Source organism: Lissotriton vulgaris, chromosome 5 (genome assembly GCF_964263255.1).
Source record: "Lissotriton vulgaris chromosome 5, aLisVul1.2, whole genome shotgun sequence".
In the NCBI taxonomy this organism is placed as follows: Eukaryota; Metazoa; Chordata; class Amphibia; order Caudata; family Salamandridae; genus Lissotriton; species Lissotriton vulgaris.
The window spans coordinates 106,057,270-106,074,229 of record NC_141693.1 but is presented as its reverse complement, the minus strand read 5'-3'; the positions used below and the strand labels follow the sequence as shown (position 1 = coordinate 106,074,229).

General features: G+C 46.4%; 1 protein-coding gene across 1 annotated transcript in view; it reads right to left on the bottom strand.

Annotated features, from left to right (window-relative positions):
* KCNT1 (potassium sodium-activated channel subfamily T member 1) overlaps positions 1-16,960 on the bottom strand; it is a 1,005,890-nt gene that overhangs the window by 753,695 nt on the left and 235,235 nt on the right. The window lies entirely within an intron of this gene.

Sequence of the window (16,960 nt, the reverse complement as noted above, 5' to 3'; positions counted from 1 at the left end):
GTGGTCGTGTGTCACCCCCTCCTCACATAGGCACTAGTTCATTTAAAACCAACCCCGAACTTTCCAGAACAACCATAATGGAGGAAGAGAACGGCCTCACTTTTGGAGAGGAAGAGATAGATAGGATTCTATCAGCAGTGAATCCCTTCGAAGGCCTCAGCAGTAACAAACCTGGTCCCAGCATGGCAGACTGGGATGAACTAACAAATCTAAGATTAACCCAAATCAAGGCGGCCCTGCACGCGTTATTAATGACGGAATACTTAAGGCATAAAATAGCACCTCAGGGATTAATCGTAAAAAACGAACCTTTCATTTTTCAGACAAATATGCAGTTTAAAAAAGCATGGTCACTGATCTCGTGGCACTGCACACGTGACTGGCTGGTACTAATAGTCAAGACTGCCACCAGGATCGCTCAGGAATTAAAAGTGGATATACAAAAAAATAGAAGTCCAACTGAAAATGTACCAAACACCAGCCACTTTGAAAAATAGGTTTGAGGAATTAAATCAACAGATGAGGGAATTTGAGCTGACTTTGAAACAAAGTAAATTCAATAAGCTCAAAAAAGATAAAGACCGTTTCACACCCGAGGGAGCCTATCCCTATAGAAAAGACGGCTATCTTGCTAAAAACAACATGAGCGACACTGATAGTGAAGGCTCAGATTGTGGTTCCTCTGGATCTAACTCCAGTGGGTACCAAAGATACAAACGATCAAGGGGTGGCCAGAGACAACAAAGAAAACAGTACCCAAGGCACGTTAAGAGGCTCATGAGGCATTCCAGATGGTCTAGACAAGTATGGACTAACCAACTTATCAGATCAAACCCCTGATATAATTATGACACAGAAACTGAATTATCCTTAACAATTAGAGCGTGTGTTTTATGTTTTTTGTATGTATGTCTTGTATGTGATATTTTTTTACAGGGCACAACATCACGAATAGTTTGACACCATGTGTCTAGTGATAGCAGCCCACACTATATAAATATATATATTTTTTATAGGTCACTATACCCACCAAACTATGGGGAACGGATCACCAGACCACTGTTTTTCCTTTCAGGTTTTGCAAGTGACAGAAACCATCAACTTTCAAGTTGTAGGTACATTTAGCCTGCATTACATTGCACTTTTATATAATTATCAAAAAATTTTTTGTAAAGATACGAGAGTAGGGTAGGGGTTTTGTGCACCCCGTCCTGAAGAAGGAGTTTACACTCCGAAACATGTCGACGCACACAGGAGGTAATGCACATTATAGTGCATAAATACCTCCAACTTCACGTTTTTAGTAGTACCAGCCCGGAGGCCTATTAACAATAATTTTTTGTCTACCCCACGAGCCAGGTCCTTTTTAATCTTTACTATCACTCACTTGATAACCCCACCACTCACGCACATTATAATTTTTTGAAACCCTCACATGCACCACACATAGATACAAAAGTAAGTGCTCCTGCGTAGCCGTAGGTCGCAGCACACCTCATCCCGTAGAGGGATGCGAAGACCCCAATGATGAAGCATGACACCAAGGGTCCTTTTGGTGTGTGAGGGGTATTTTACACACACTGTGTGCTCCCCAGCACTGTAGGGAACACTCTCCATTCAAAGTTGGATTCTTACTGTTTATGCATATACTATCTTAATCACCACACATATAACTGCATTTATATGTTACTAGCGGCCCGTCCCGACGTTGTCCGGGTAAAAAAAGGCTAGGCAGCAATGGTTTTAGTATCATTGTACATTCGTCCCACATGATAAGAGAAACATTTTGAAGCAGTGTCCCCAAAGGTCCGTTTTTCCGAATAGAGCATATTGAATCCCTTTCAAGGGAAACTGTTAGAGGCGGAAAGCCGGGAGAGTGTTATTTTAAACTGTAATCTCTGTGTGCTTTCACTTCACTCACCCCCTGCCACTTAGGCTCCGTTCACGGGCCATTTCAGTTCTTTAGGACTCCTCCTAGCGCTGGACGCTGTCCTTGCGCCACGAGGGTGATCGAGGCCACGCCCCCTTTGGAGGCCACGCCCACCGCCTACAAGAGCGACGCTGATCACCAGCGCCTGCACTTACAACGAGCTACTCCTGAGGCGGAAAGCCGGGAGAGTGTTATTTTAAACTGTAATCTCTGTGTGCTTTTACTTCACTCACCCCCTGCCACTTAGGCTCCGTTCACGGGCCATTTCAGTTCTTTAGGACTCCTCCTAGCGCTGGACGCTGTCCCTGCGCCACGAGGGTGATCGAGGCCACGCCCCCTTTGGAGGCCACGCCCACCGCCTACAAGAGCGACGCTGATCACCAGCGCCTGCACTTACAACGAGCTACTCCTGAGGCGGAAAGCCGGGAGAGTGTTATTTTAAACTGTAATCTCTGTGTGCTTTCACTTCACTCACCCCCTGCCACTTAGGCTCCGTTCACGGGCCATTTCAGTTCTTTAGGACTCCTCCTAGCGCTGGACGCTGTCCCTGCGCCACGAGGGTGATCGAGGCCACGCCCCCTTTGGAGGCCACGCCCACCGCCTACAAGAGCGACGCTGATCACCAGCGCCTGCACTTACAACGAGCTACTCCTGAGGCGGAAAGCCGGGAGAGTGTTATTTTAAACTGTAATCTCTGTGTGCTTTTACTTCACTCACCCCCTGCCACTTAGGCTCCGTTCACGGGCCATTTCAGTTCTTTAGGACTCCTCCTAGCGCTGGACGCTGTCCCTGCGCCACGAGGGTGATCGAGGCCACGCCCCCTTTGGAGGCCACGCCCACCGCCTACAAGAGCGACGCTGATCACCAGCGCCTGCACTTACAACGAGCTACTCCTGAGGCGGAAAGCCGGGAGAGTGTTATTTTAAACTGTAATCTCTGTGTGCTTTTACTTCACTCACCCCCTGCCACTTAGGCTCCGTTCACGGGCCATTTCAGTTCTTTAGGACTCCTCCTAGCGCTGGACGCTGTCCCTGCGCCACGAGGGTGATCGAGGCCACGCCCCCTTTGGAGGCCACGCCCACTGCCTTCTCCCCCTTTAAGAATGTGCCTCCCCCGGAAGCGCAGCGGACGAGCGCAGCGGGCGCGCCGTTTGCGCGCCGAAGGCGCGCCTAAGGAAAGCCCGTCTGCGCCCGACCGAGACCAGAGGCCATTCACCCTGCCTCTCCCATTCAGTACTCCCACTCGCAACTCACCGTTCTTCAAGGCAAGTGGACCCTACCTGTTACCACCTTAGCTCGCATCTCCAATCTTGGACTACTAAATTCACATAACTCAGTCCTTACCAATACCCTGTCTACGTCCCTAAACAACAGCTCCTTAAGTCTGCTTCCAGCTGCCCTTCCCCCCACAGCGATAACTGCTATGTATTTAAACACAAGATCCGCAGTAAAACATCAGCTTGACCTTTTCACCCTACTTGACTCCCATAAACCCGATCTATTATTTCTCACCGAGACTTGGTTCTCGGACAGTTCTCTTCCTTCCCTGCTACCAATACTACCCCCGACCTATTATGCCATTCGAGCTGACCGCTCCTCTGGCAGGCCTGGTGGAGGGGTTGCCTTGATCGCTCGTAAGGAATTCACTTTCCACCCTCTAGTCTCCCCCTCCATGGGAACTTCAGACTGTTTAGTGGTGCGCTCTCTGTCCTTTACTCCCCCCCTCACTTGTGTCCTTGTGTACCGACCCCCGTCCTCCCCTCAAACGTTCCTCCCCAGTTTTCAAGACCTAATGGCGACTCTGGTGGTTAACCACTCTTCCATCATAGTACTGGGAGACTTTAACTTCTGGCCCTCCGACCCCGCGGAATGCGCAACGTCCAAAGAGTTCTCAGACTCTCTTCAGTCGCTCAACTTTACATCAGTCGTCAATGTCCCCACTCACAGGCTGGGACACATTCTGGACCAAATTTGGCAACGTGATTGCCCGGTCATTTCTCTCGCCATTTCCCCGTGTCTATGGTCAGATCATTCACTGATCACCTTCTCCCTATCCCCTTCTCCACCACCTAAGCTCGCTCCTGCGAGAAATGTCTGGGCGCGCTCATGGAACCGCGTTGATGTCGAAGCTTTATCGACTTTTCTTTCCTCTTCCACCCCCGATTTGACCGCGATGCCTTCCTCTGGTCAGGTAGAAGCAATCACCAACTGGCTGCGGGCCGGGTGCGATACTATCGCTCCTCTAAAACGCATCGCATTCGCAACCAAACGCCCTAAAGATGCAAATCGATGGTTCTCAGATGACCTAAAGATCCAAAAACTCGCTCTTCGCCAAGCTGAACGACAATGGAGACGGAACTACTGCCCTACTGCTAAATCCTGGTATACTGAACTTCTTACTCAATATAAGAAAGCCATACTAGACACGAAGAAAACCTACTTCTCCTCCAAAATCCAACTCGCGGAGAACCAGCCAAGAGAAATTTTCTCTATCATCCAAGACCTTGCCTTTTCCGACAGAGCCTCACTCAAACCATCACCCTCTCAACCACTATGCGACTCCCTTAACCACTTCTTCCTAGATAAAATTAGCAAAATTAAAACTAAAATTCCTCCTCCATCCGCGGTCTTCACTGACCCCCGCTGTCCCCCAGCCACTGCACATCTGGACTCTATTCCCCCCCTCTCGACCGATTCATTTCTCTCCATTCTTCCGTTGGTCAAGTCCGGCTCCCCTCTGGACCCCTGCCCTGCTTACATTCTAAAGCAAATCTACACTTACTGCCCTTCACCACCTCTAGTGCTCCTTAACAGCTCGCTGGCTCAAGGCATCGTTACCCCTGCTCTCAAATCGGCAGTGATCGTTCCGATCCTAAAAAAACCTGGAGCGGATCCCTCCAACCCAGTCAACTACCGCCCCATCTCCCTTTTGCCTTTCTTGGCAAAGGTATTGGAACGACACGTGGTAAAAACCCTGAGTGAGTTTGTGGAGAGTCATGGTGTCTTGGCCTCTAGACAGGCCGGCTTCCGCCCAGCCCACTCAACTGAGGCCGTTATAACATCGGTTCTGGACAACCTCCGACAAGGAATGGATACCAATCAACATCAGGCCCTGATCCTCTTAGATCTCTCCGCCGCATTCGACACGGTGGACCATACCATCTTACTGTCACGTGTCGAGGCGGCGGGAATCGGAGGAACAGCCCTATTATGGTTATCCTCTTTCTTGAGCGGTCGGACTCAGGCGGTCCGTCTGGGAGAGTTCTCTGCGGAATTTCAACCCATCCAGTGCGGTGTCCCCCAGGGTTCCTCTTTATCCCCCCTCTTATTTAACCTCTACATCGCCCCCCTCATTTTTGCTTTACAGCAACTGGAGGTCTCTGTGTACAACTACGCAGACGATCTCCAGCTCATTTTTTCCCTGTCCTCTCACCCCGAGTCTATGTCCAACGTTCAGTCCATCATGACTTTCATCCAGGACTGGATGAACTTCAACCACCTGAAACTCAACCCCGATAAAACGGAGTTGGTGTTGACAGGTGGTTGCTCCAGTCCCTGGTCCTCCTCCTTCTGGCCCCCTTCATTAGGTCCCCCACCCACTTCTGTCTCTTCAGTCAAAACCCTTGGATTCAAAATCAACAACCAGCTCTCCCTACATTCCCAAGTCTCTGCTGTGGTTTCCTCAGCCTTCCTCTCTCTTAGGACAATTCGCAGAGTCTCTCGATTCTTCGCCCCAGACGCGCTCAAACTAATTCTCCTGGCCATGGTAACATCCCGCCTGGATTATGGTAACATCCTCTACCATGGCATGCCCGACTACCTTATGAGGCGCCTCCAACTGGTTCAAAACCAGGCCGCTCGGCTGGTTTTTAACCTCTCTAAGTCACACCATGTAACTCCCCTCCTCTTCTCCCTGCACTGGCTCCCTGTCCGGCAGCGCGTCTTATTCAAGCTCGGCTGCACCATTTTTAAAGCCCGGACAGGTTCTGCCCCTTCCTTCATCAACTCGGCCATTCAAACCTACACTCCCTCACGAGACCTCCGATCCTCTTCCCACCACCTTCTTGTGGTTCCCCGTTTCAAACGGAAGAAGTGGGGTGGTTCCAAGTTTGCTACAGCGGGTCCAGTCTTTTGGAACTCTCTCCCAATTTCTCTCAGATCCTGTACTCAGTACCCCCTCTTTCGTAGAGACCTTAAGACCTTCCTCTTCACCCAAGCCTTCCCATTTTGATTGCTCATCTCTCCCCCTTCTCCTACTTGCCGAGTAGCAGTTGCCAGTTAAGCGCCAAGAAACCGCCAGGTGTACGAGCGCTATAAAAATCCCTTCAAATTCAAATTCAAATTCAAAGGTAGAATGTGCTCTTTTCCCAGCTGTTAGCAAAGTGGCAGCTATTCCAGATGAAGCAACAGCTAGAGCCAAATTCCCAGAAGATCGAACTTTGGCAAGTATGAGGTTGATTAGGTAAGTCTTTCCTGTGCCACTGGGGGCGTCTATGAACAATAGTTTGCCTTGCTTCTTTTCAACACTATCAACTATGGTGTTGTAGGCGAGTTGTTGATCGGGAACTAAGTTAGGCAAGTGTTGAGCAAGGTAGTTATTTAGCTCTGGAATATTGTGTGCGGTAGCGATATTGTGGTATCCAGTTAGGTTAGTTCGGACCGCTGGCGGCAGGCTGAAATCTTGTAAGGACTTCTCGCTTAATAGATACAGTGAGTCTTCAATTTCTATAAGTCCTTGGTTTATGATTTCATTGTTGATAGCAGCCCGTGCCGACGTTGTCCGGGTATGAATTGTTGCCGGCCAGTAGTATATTGTTTTGTAGGATTTCGTTTTGATAGCATTTCTTATCTGTGATAGGCCTGTGAAACGCTCCGATTCACAGTGCACTGCTGATGCACTTATGAGTGCGCATTCAGTAGTGTGTGAACTCGAGTTTCCCTACTTTATATTTCTTTGCAATATTATATAGCGCAAACTCGACAACATGGCATGAGCACAATTTACATTACAGAAGAACACATTCATTTGTGGTAGGCACGGGGAGACAAAGCGATTTGCCTGGAATCACAGGATGTTGAGCTGATGCCGAGATTCGAACGTAGCTCCCCAGCCAGCTCTAAAGTTCGCAATTCTAGAACTTGTGGCGGGAGGTGTGTCTAAAAGTGTATGTTGGGGCTGGCCATCAATGAGAGAGACCTGTGCATTTTTCAAATGGGTGGTGAAAAAATATGAGTATGTTGCTGGAGATGTGGGCCGCCGTGCCACCAATGTACTTACCGGGGGAGGGTAAACACCGATTATTCTGCAACTTTCTTTCCACATACCATCACTCCGCATACTTTCATTACGAAAGTACCATGACTCCGCAATGCCATTATAACGCATGGCATTACATTTTATATGCTTTTACTACGCATACATTTACAACAAAATTCGTTGTAAATGCATGAATGGTAAAAGCATGTTTTTTTTAATGTTTGGATAAGGTAAGTATGGGTATAGGGGTATATGTTTTGGGGTACTGAGGTATATGTTTTGGGGTGTTTGGGTATTTTAAGGGTTCAGATATAGTTTTGGGTTATGGGGTACAGGGGTAGTTTTAGGGTTTAGGGATAGGTATGGGTTTTGGGGTACAGGGGTATTTTTAGGGTTGAGGGCTAGGTTTGGGTTTTGGGGTATAGGGGTATTTTTAGGGTTCAGGGGTAGGTTTGGGTTTTGGGGTACAGGGGTTTTTTAAGGGTTCAGGGCTAGGTTTTGGGGTACAGGGGTATTTTTAGGGTTCAGGGCTAGGTTTGGGTTTTGGGGTACAGGGGTATTTTAAGGGTTCAGATATAATTTTGGGGTATAGGGGTATTTTTAGGGTTCAGGGGTAGGTTTGGGTTTTGGGGTACAGGGGTATTTTAAGGGTTCAGATATAGTTTTGGGGTATAGGGGTATTTTTAGGGTTCAGGGGTAGGTTTGGGTTTTGGGGTACAGGGGTATTTTAAGGGTTCAGGGGTAGGTTTGGGTTTTGGGGTACAGGGGTATTTTAAGGGTTCAGGGCTAGGTTTGGGTTTTGGGGTACAGGGGTATTTTTAGGGTTCAGGGCTAGGTTTGGGGTACAGAGGTATTTTAGGGTTCAGGGGTAGGTTTGGGTTTTGGGGTACAGGGGTATTTTTAGGGTTTAGGGCTAGGTTTGAGTTTTGGGGTACAGAGGTATTTTAGGGTTCAGGGCTAGGTTTGAGTTTTGGGGTACAGAGGTATTTTAGGGTTCAGGGGTAGGTTTGGGTTTTGGGGTACAGGGGTATTTTTAGGGTTCAGGGCTAGGTTTGGGTTTTGGGGTACAGGGGTATTTTTAGGGTTCAGGGGTAGGTTTGGGTTTTGGGGTACAGGGGTATTTTTAGGGTTCAGGGCTAGGTTTGAGTTTTGGGGTACAGAAGTATTTTAGGGTTCAGGGCTAGGTTTGAGTTTTGGGGTACAGGTGTATTTTAGGGTTCAGGGGTATGTTTGGGTTTTGGGGTACAGGGGCATTTTTAGGGTTCAGGGCTAGGCTTGGGGTTTGGGGTACAGGGGTATTTTAGGGTTCAGGGCTAGGTTTGGGTTTTGGGGTACATGGGTATTTTTAGGGTTCAGGGCTAGGTTTGGATTTTGGGGTTCAGGGGTATTTTTAGGGTTTGAATTTTGGGGTACAGGGGTATTTTTAGGGTTCAGGGGTAGGTTTGGGTTTTGGGGTACAGGGGTATTTTTAGGGTTCAGGGCTAGGTTTGAGTTTTGGGGTACAGAGGTATTTTAGGGTTCAGGGCTAGGTTTCGGTTTGGGGGTACAGGGGCATTTTTAGGGTTCAGGGCTAGGTTTGGGTTTTGGGGTACAGGGGTATTTTTAGGGTTCAGGGGTAGGTTTGGGTTTTGGGGTACAGGGGTATTTTAAGGGTTCAGGGCTAGGTTTGTGTTTTGGGGTACAGGGGTATTTTAGGGTTCAGGGGTAGGTTTGGGTTTTGGGGTACAGTAGTATTTTTAGGGTTCAGGGCTGGGTTTGGGTTTTGGGGTACAGGGGTATTTTTAGGGTTCAGGGGTGAGTTTGGGTTTTTAGGTACAAGGGTATTTATAGGGTTCAGGGCTAGGTTTGGGTTTTGGGGTAGTGGGGTATTTCTAGGGTTTAGGGATAGGTTTGGGTTTTGGGGTACAGTGTGTATTTATAGGGTTAAGATGGGTTAGTGTTTAAGGGTGTTGGGGTATTTTAAGAGTAAGGGTGGGTTATGATCATGGGGTGCAGGGGTATTTAAAGGGAGCAGGGTGGGATTAGCACACAATATGAGGCATGGCCACACGCCCCCAGTGTTTGTCACGCCCACAGCACACGCCTCCAGCACACGCCTCCAGCACACGCCCACAGCACAACGCAGACACGCCCACAAGGGACTACTTTGCTGGCACGGTTCTTTTACCTTTTAAATGTACAAGGTGGGCGTCTGTGTAGCCTATGTCCTTCTGCAGCATCTGCCCTTTCCAACGCTGTATTGGGTGTTGTGATTGGCGCTGTGGTTCCCGAGTTTACCTTGCCTAAAGGTGCAAGTTCTCTCTTTATAATAGTAGTATAGATAACTGGATGTCATAGTAGTATGAAGCTTCCTGTAGCATTGAATATGTTTAATACACTTCATCATGGCTTAAGTGGGCCCTGAAGCCAGATTGCTCAGGATTGTACATGTAAGAGTTAAGGATGTCCAACTCTTCCTCAGGGAGAAGATCTTGACACCGGCTCATTAGATACATTTACTCTGAGAGTAACACGTTTCTGTCACATGATTAATCTCCATTGAATTGTATTGGAAGAAATATTTATAAACTAAAATAATTTTCTTTATTTTTTTAGTTCTATGATCCAGTTTACCATTTCTAGCAGGAGTCCTTGTCAGTTGAAATGACACTTGTCTCTGATCTTTTGCTGTGATGCCGTCTCTTGTGCATTAATCGCTAGTTGGACTTTAGGCTTCCTGTCTTTTTTACGTTCTATTTTTAACAAATGGAGACTCGATAGCGGCAGCTCCACTAAAGACGGTGTGGTCCCCTCCTGCCTGCAGAGCATCTTTAATTTTTAAGAATTGAATTACTCGAGATGAATGCTGTGTTTTGTGATAATACGCATGTATATGGACTATAAAATTAGTGTTCCCACTATTCTCGTTTTGGGTGTCTTAAGCGGTTCATTTTTTTATTGTTATTATTTTTTAACAATTGTATGATTACCAGAGGTTCTAACTAGAATGTATTAGGGGAGTCATACCACTGTGAAGAATGCTACTTGTATGTATGTATTCATCCTCTCTGTTTTTGCGCTATTTATTCTTTTCGCCGATTTAGGGAAAAATGACTTCCTGACTTGCTGCAATGTGCATACCCCTGGGAACTTCGTTTGACATCCACTTGACCACCTGAGCTTGCAATTATGAAGCATTATGGTTTTGGAAGTAATCGTGCTATCACATTAACCACTGCATCTCAATTGAATGTCATTAATATTGAGATTTAAAAAAAGTGTTACATAATACTTGTACGAATATATGGGATACTTGTCACTAAATGCCTGAAGTAGTTCTGTGTAGGAACTCCTGGTCCATTTAGGATGAGCATTTGATAGACACAAAGTTAGAAACACACTCCTTGAAGATGGCCGATCTGTTTACCAGTCACAAGGGGGTCTTTTAGCAGCAGCCTCACATGTGGGTGGTTTCACTGTTGGGGAAATATTTAAGAGAGCCTGGGATTGGGGCTGGTTTCTTTCTTGCAGAAACGTATGCGAAGTGAGATATGGCTGATGTTGCACCGATCAAGGTATGGAAATGTGAGGGGTACACTTTGTTGCAAAATTGCCGTAGGTGATGGTACACCAAGGGTTTGTTATCAAGCGTTGGTTGTATATTCCGAGAACTGTGGATAGAATGTGGCACTATTTTGGACACAGTGTACAGGATACCTTGTTGCAAGCTGCGTAATATGATGATATGCTGCGCTTCAATGGAGAACGTTGACATTGTGGGTTGTTTGGTGCTGGGTGATATGAGGTAGGGAGGAAGAAAGGACAAAAATGCCATTAACTTTGGCGCTTGACACGATGATAGCCTGCGGGAAGCCGCACAGCATGGCGGTATTTTGTGTTAATTTGAAAGAGGTTTTAAACAATAAAAAGCATGTTTTCTGGAATAACAACGCTTACATAATGGATACTTTTAGGATAGTTTGTCTTGTAAACTTAAGTCCCCAAATGCTACCCCTGACACATGCTTAGGGTGATGGCATGCTAATATGCATAATATGCATTGAAACTCACGCAATGATGGGGCATATAGATGAACATTGAGGGGAGCAACCACATCTTACTGTCAGCTTCATGCTGTTTTTTTGATCTAGGACACATTACATGTGTGTACACAGATGGGATGTAACAGTGAGGTAACTCATTATATGTATTATGCTGCGAGCTGCATCTTGCGATAGCTGGTGAGTACACAATACGGTAAGCATTGGTGTGGAGTGATGAAGTTGGTATTTGGATGGATACTTTGTGACGTGTTGATGAAGCCCACTTTCCTTGGAATTATTCTCATAATTGTGGCCCCATGTAGTGAGGATTTCAAAGGTTATTACTAATAACGTTTGTACTTTCTCTCTCTCTCTTTTTTATCACATTGTGGGTTTCTGCAGATCAGTATATGCATTCTGTCTCCTTTCCTCCTTTTTAGGTCGAGCGTAGCGATAGCGTAGCGATGGACCTTTTGTTGGAGTGTCTGGGGGAATGTGAGACAGCGATCGCCCACGCGCCTCGCTGTCTCAGATTCCTCCTTGTGGGCGTGCACGTCGCCGTGCCCATATTCCTGTGCGCACACAGCCAGCCACCACACAGACTGAAACACATGCGCGCTGGTTACTTTCACTTTCCATCCCCCCACCAGTCATCGGCTCTTTTTACACACGCACGCATGCATGCATGCATACATACACAGACACACGCGCACACACAGACGCGCACACACAGGCACACACGCAGGCGCACACGCACACAAACACACACACACACACACACACACACACACAGACACAGACACACTCGCACACGCGCGCGCGCGCACACATCCCCCCCCCTCACACCCCACTCACCGAGTTCTTTTCATGTGTCCCTCTCTCCCTCGGCAGGCAGCGAGTCATCCTCAGCAGCAGGCGGGGCTGTCCACGAGCACGGGAGCCCCGCTAGCTGGCACGCAAGTCTTCCGGCTGACGGGCACAGGAGCGCTTCAGCACAGGAGCGCGGGGTAGGCTCCCGTCTGCTTCCTGTCTTTTTGCGGCCCTGCCCCCGTCCCAACACAGGTTGCCTGGCTTCCTGTTCAAGCCGGGCTGCGGCGGTGAGTTTTTATTATTGCATGCACTAATTTTAGTGTTTTTATATAGTTTTTATATAGCGCAGACTTTACCCGAAGGCGTCAGAGCGCTTCACAATAGGAACAGTAAAGATACATGAGGAGAAAATTACAAGTGCTCAAATTACAAAAGCAAATGTATAACAGCTGTGAGCCTATAGCCAATGTCAGCGGGTCTCGGTACTTCACATCTACGTGTTGCTTTCAGAGCCACAGAGAACCATCCTCCATCTTATGCTTATGTGGGTTGTTGTGACAACAAATGTTAACAATGGGAATGCAGCAGAGAAAGCTACATCGTATTCTTCCTAGTTTTAAAAGGGCACTGGTGTTTCATCCAACAAACGCCCGCTCTGCGCCAATCACCAAATTTTGCATGTGGCTTAAACTTAAAATAAACGGACTGTAAAAAGCCCAGGAAATCACAGCAGTCACCTGGCCCACATGTCACGAGGATCAGCTTCAGACGGTGTTAGCACCTCAAGACCCAAACTCATATTGAAAACAGAGGAACTACAAGTCCCAGCATGTCTAGCGGTCTTGGCTAAAACCACAGAGCTGGCTGCAGATCACACCAGTGATATCAGTGCTATCAAGTACTCTTCCAGTCACCAGCAGCATCAGTCATCTGGTCTCAGCAGCACACCTCATTCAATATGTTCATAAACAAAGCAACTCGTGTTAGAGGGGCTCCAGATACAATACAAAGTGCTCGGAGGCGCTCTGTGATCCGAGCAGCGCTACCTGGAATATCTTAAGAAAAGAAGCAACCAGGGGCATGTATATCTGCGGAATTTTTATAGTGCAAACCTAGCCAAGGTTAGCTTAGAGCTGCACAAGGTCACAGGCAAGGATACAGGCAACAAAGGATTGAGAGGTGGCTGGTCTGTGGACGGTTATAAGGGGCTGATTTGGTTTCTGGCTTGTAGGCTGTTACAAGTCACAGAGATGTAGCTGGTCTGAGGGCTGTTACAAGTGATTGAGCGGTAGATGGTTTGTGCGCTGTATCAAGTGATTAGGAGGAAGCTGGTTTGTGGAATGTTACTGCACCGTGATGTAGTGCCTAGTAACCTGTGCTCTCTGTGCCTCTTGCAGCGCTGCTGGGAGGTGGAGCTCTGGCCCTGGGCACAGACTGCTCCATTCCAGCTGGCCTGCTGAGATCAAGACCTTGAAACTGTTAAGGGGGTGGCAGTAATTAACCCACCCTTCAAGCAAACAGAGGAGCTCGCTTACATGCCACGCATAGCTGCTGGCAGGCCGCTCCCTCGGCTCACACAGGTTACAGCTGCAACCGAAAGGAAAACTCGCCCAGGACAGATTTAACCTGCGAGTTTACCCTGGCTTTGTGCGAGTCAGATTCCCAGCACCATAACCCTGGCTTGCTCATGTTTTATTCAAGCTTTATCACCGTCGCGGCTGAGAAGGCCGGTGTTGTAGGCCACACTACCAGCCAGCCCTAGCTCTCTGGCTAACTGCCCTTTGCATGCTGGGACTTCAGCCGTACTTTGAGCTGCAAAGGGTAAACGACATGTCCCATAACCAGGACCACGAGAATGATGCGATTGTGTCATTTTGGTGTTGCGGCATTTGCCAGATAACCCATCATCTGTTACATAATATGTAGATTCTAACACAAAAAATAGTTCTAGCTCAAATGGTTCAACGATTGCAAAATCACAGCGACATGTGTTGCTCTGTAGTGGAAGGCCCTTGGCAAAGGTTGCCTTATCACCTTTCTGTTGCTTTTTACAATATTTGGGTGTTTATTTGGTACTAATGAGGTGCAACCTATACACAGACCATGTTAGCAAGTGTAACAAGCATTTGCAATGCAATAGGTCTCGCATTTACACAAGTTTGAGCTATTGACATTGCAAATAACAATCAGCTAGATTCATCAAAGAAAAAAGGGCTCGCAAAGGGCCAGGGTATGAGAATCTGGCCCTTTGCGAGCGAAATCTTTGCATTTGGGATTCATCATCCAAAACGCAGAAATCGCTAATTGCGAAATCACTAAATTGCGAGGAATTGCATTTAAGGAATCTCTATTTGAGATTCCTTAAATGCAATTCATTAACCATTTTTAAATTGCGAATTCGCTATTTTTGGCCGCTATTTACCGGGAAGTCAGACATCGTGGTAAATAGCAAAAACTTAGAAAAATGCACTTTAGTGCATTTTTCTAAGTTGGATGTTACACGCACACATGTCCTTTGGACATGTGTGTGCGCAACATCAGTCTACATTGACATTTCAGGGGTGCAACAGGGTGTCCTTTGGACACCCCTGGCACCCTTGAAATCGCATCCTTATTTGCGATTAGCAAATTGCTAGCAAATAAGGAGGCTGTAGGAATCGCAATTTATTTTGTGATTTCTACATGAATCCCGATTTGCAAGTCCTTAATAGCGATTCCTTAATAATCGCTATTAAGGACTCCCAAATCGGGACATTGATGAATCTGGCCAAATGACTTTTATTTTTGTTTTCGTTTTAAAAACAAAAATAAAATGCATTGTCATTTACAATGCCAATAGCTCAAACTTGTGTAAATGCGAGACTTATTGCATTGCAAATGCTTGTTATAATTGGAGTCTTTAAACACCACACTGGGTTATTAGGTGTCAAGTATATGGGCGGACTGCCTCGAACCATGATGAATGTGGGGTTCTGAATTGATAGAGATCCTGTCCACTTAAGGAAATGACTCTCTTAAGGTGGAATGAGGAAGCAAGAAATTGAGGAATGATCTAGAAAAATACAATTCAAATGGTGTGCAACTAATACAGTGCTGTATATGGATCTAAGTATATAGTACTTAAGACTAGGAGGAGTTTGCGGAGTTTCGCTATGTGGAACTCTGCAACGTGCAAAAACAACTCATCTCCGCTGAGCGGAGTGTTTTAGATAAATGCCGTTCACAGTGACAGTGCCAGGTGCTTGTCCGCACTGTGTAAGAATCGCAAACGGCACCATGCACTGCACAAGCGGGTGCTGCTTCCTTTCTGCTGCTGAAGTAGATTTTGACTCGAGCAGCAGCTTTCTCAATGCGAACGGACGGTTTCTCAACACGAACGGATGCAAGCATACTCGACCACTTGCAATGAGAAACCTTACCGCCGCGTTGAGAAATCTTCCCTGGAGGTTGATTTTCCATGCTCGCGTGCACCTACTTGATGTTGACGTTTGTGAACGAGGAAAAATCTTGCTGGGAGGTGAATTTTCAGCACTCGCCAACTTGATGTTGACGAACGTGAGTGAGGGGAAAAACTCAGCTCCCCTGGAGGAGTGGAGTTTTTCAGAACTCCGTAAACTCCACGTAAGGCAGAGTGCAATAAAACTCTGCAAACTCCACGTGAGGAGCCAAGTTCAACTCCCAGACTTAGTAGTAATTTGAAGGATGCCAAAATATACCTTTGTCACAATCAATGATGGCATATATATTCATGACAGGCAACCCGCTTCCTGAGCTTATCTCACAACCCTCGTTTTTCCGTTCCATTTTCCTCCCTTTTTCTTCTTCCTTCCTTTTTCTTTTCTTTTTTCTAGAATTTTGATTACAAGGAACAGAATATACTTGAGAAGAAATAAAAAAATTGTGACATGTCTGCTAAGATCATGTCACTGACATTGGTCTCGAGTAAACATGTGGTTTCCTCATCAAGGCTTGTTGATCCTAAACACACACACTGATGAATGTGGTACTTATGATGAAAACAGGCTTTAATATATCTGACTTAATAGTACCCTTCACTGCACAATGTATTATAAGGGTAAATGTCTTATCAGTTATTTTTGAGTACAACCTTGTATAATGCTTCTAAACTGGTTGTAATTTAAGGATGTTGTGGGTTGGTTTATGTACTACGGCACTAATTGTGGTGGTTGTTTCTGTCCTTGATGGTTTTGTAATATTTAGCTCACTTTTATGTGCTTTTATATTTATGTGTATACACTTTTTTTGGGTTCATTGTGTTACAGCCCTGAAGAAATTCACATGTCATAAACGAAACAGGTTGGCTGTTTGCTGTAATGTCTGAAGTTTCTTGTGTATACAAGTTAATAAAGCAGTTATGGAATCAGCCACGGTCCGTGCAGTTAAGAGTAGTGGGGTGATGGGGCCCTGTAAGGGGCGATTCCGAGGGACGATGCAGAGGGAAAATAGAATAATAAAATGTTTTCACTCAGCATTGTCCCTTGGAATCTCCCTTTACATGGCCCCACCGCCCCACTGCTGTTACCTGCATGGGCCACGGCTGTATGGAATATGTATCTTGATCTGGACTCTTGTATGAATATTGGTAATGTGAATGCACCACTATTTCTGTTTTTACATTAGCTGTGCATAGCAATCACATGACCATCTGCTACACTTGGTATTACATTCGCACATTTCTTACTCTTCAAAGAGCTTGATGTGCACATTATTGACTAGACTGTGCATTCTGACATGAAGGCATAAACACTCAGAAAAGGCTGTGCTAAAGGTTTTATCAAGTGCCTGGCTGTGAGTAGCTTTGGCCTTAAGTCCCATAAGCTGCTTTTGGCATGGATGGAAATGTGCTAATTTCTCTCAGTTTTTTAACATTTATAAGCTCCCTCTTCTCCATGACACTGTGCGATATGTTCAAAATTGCAGA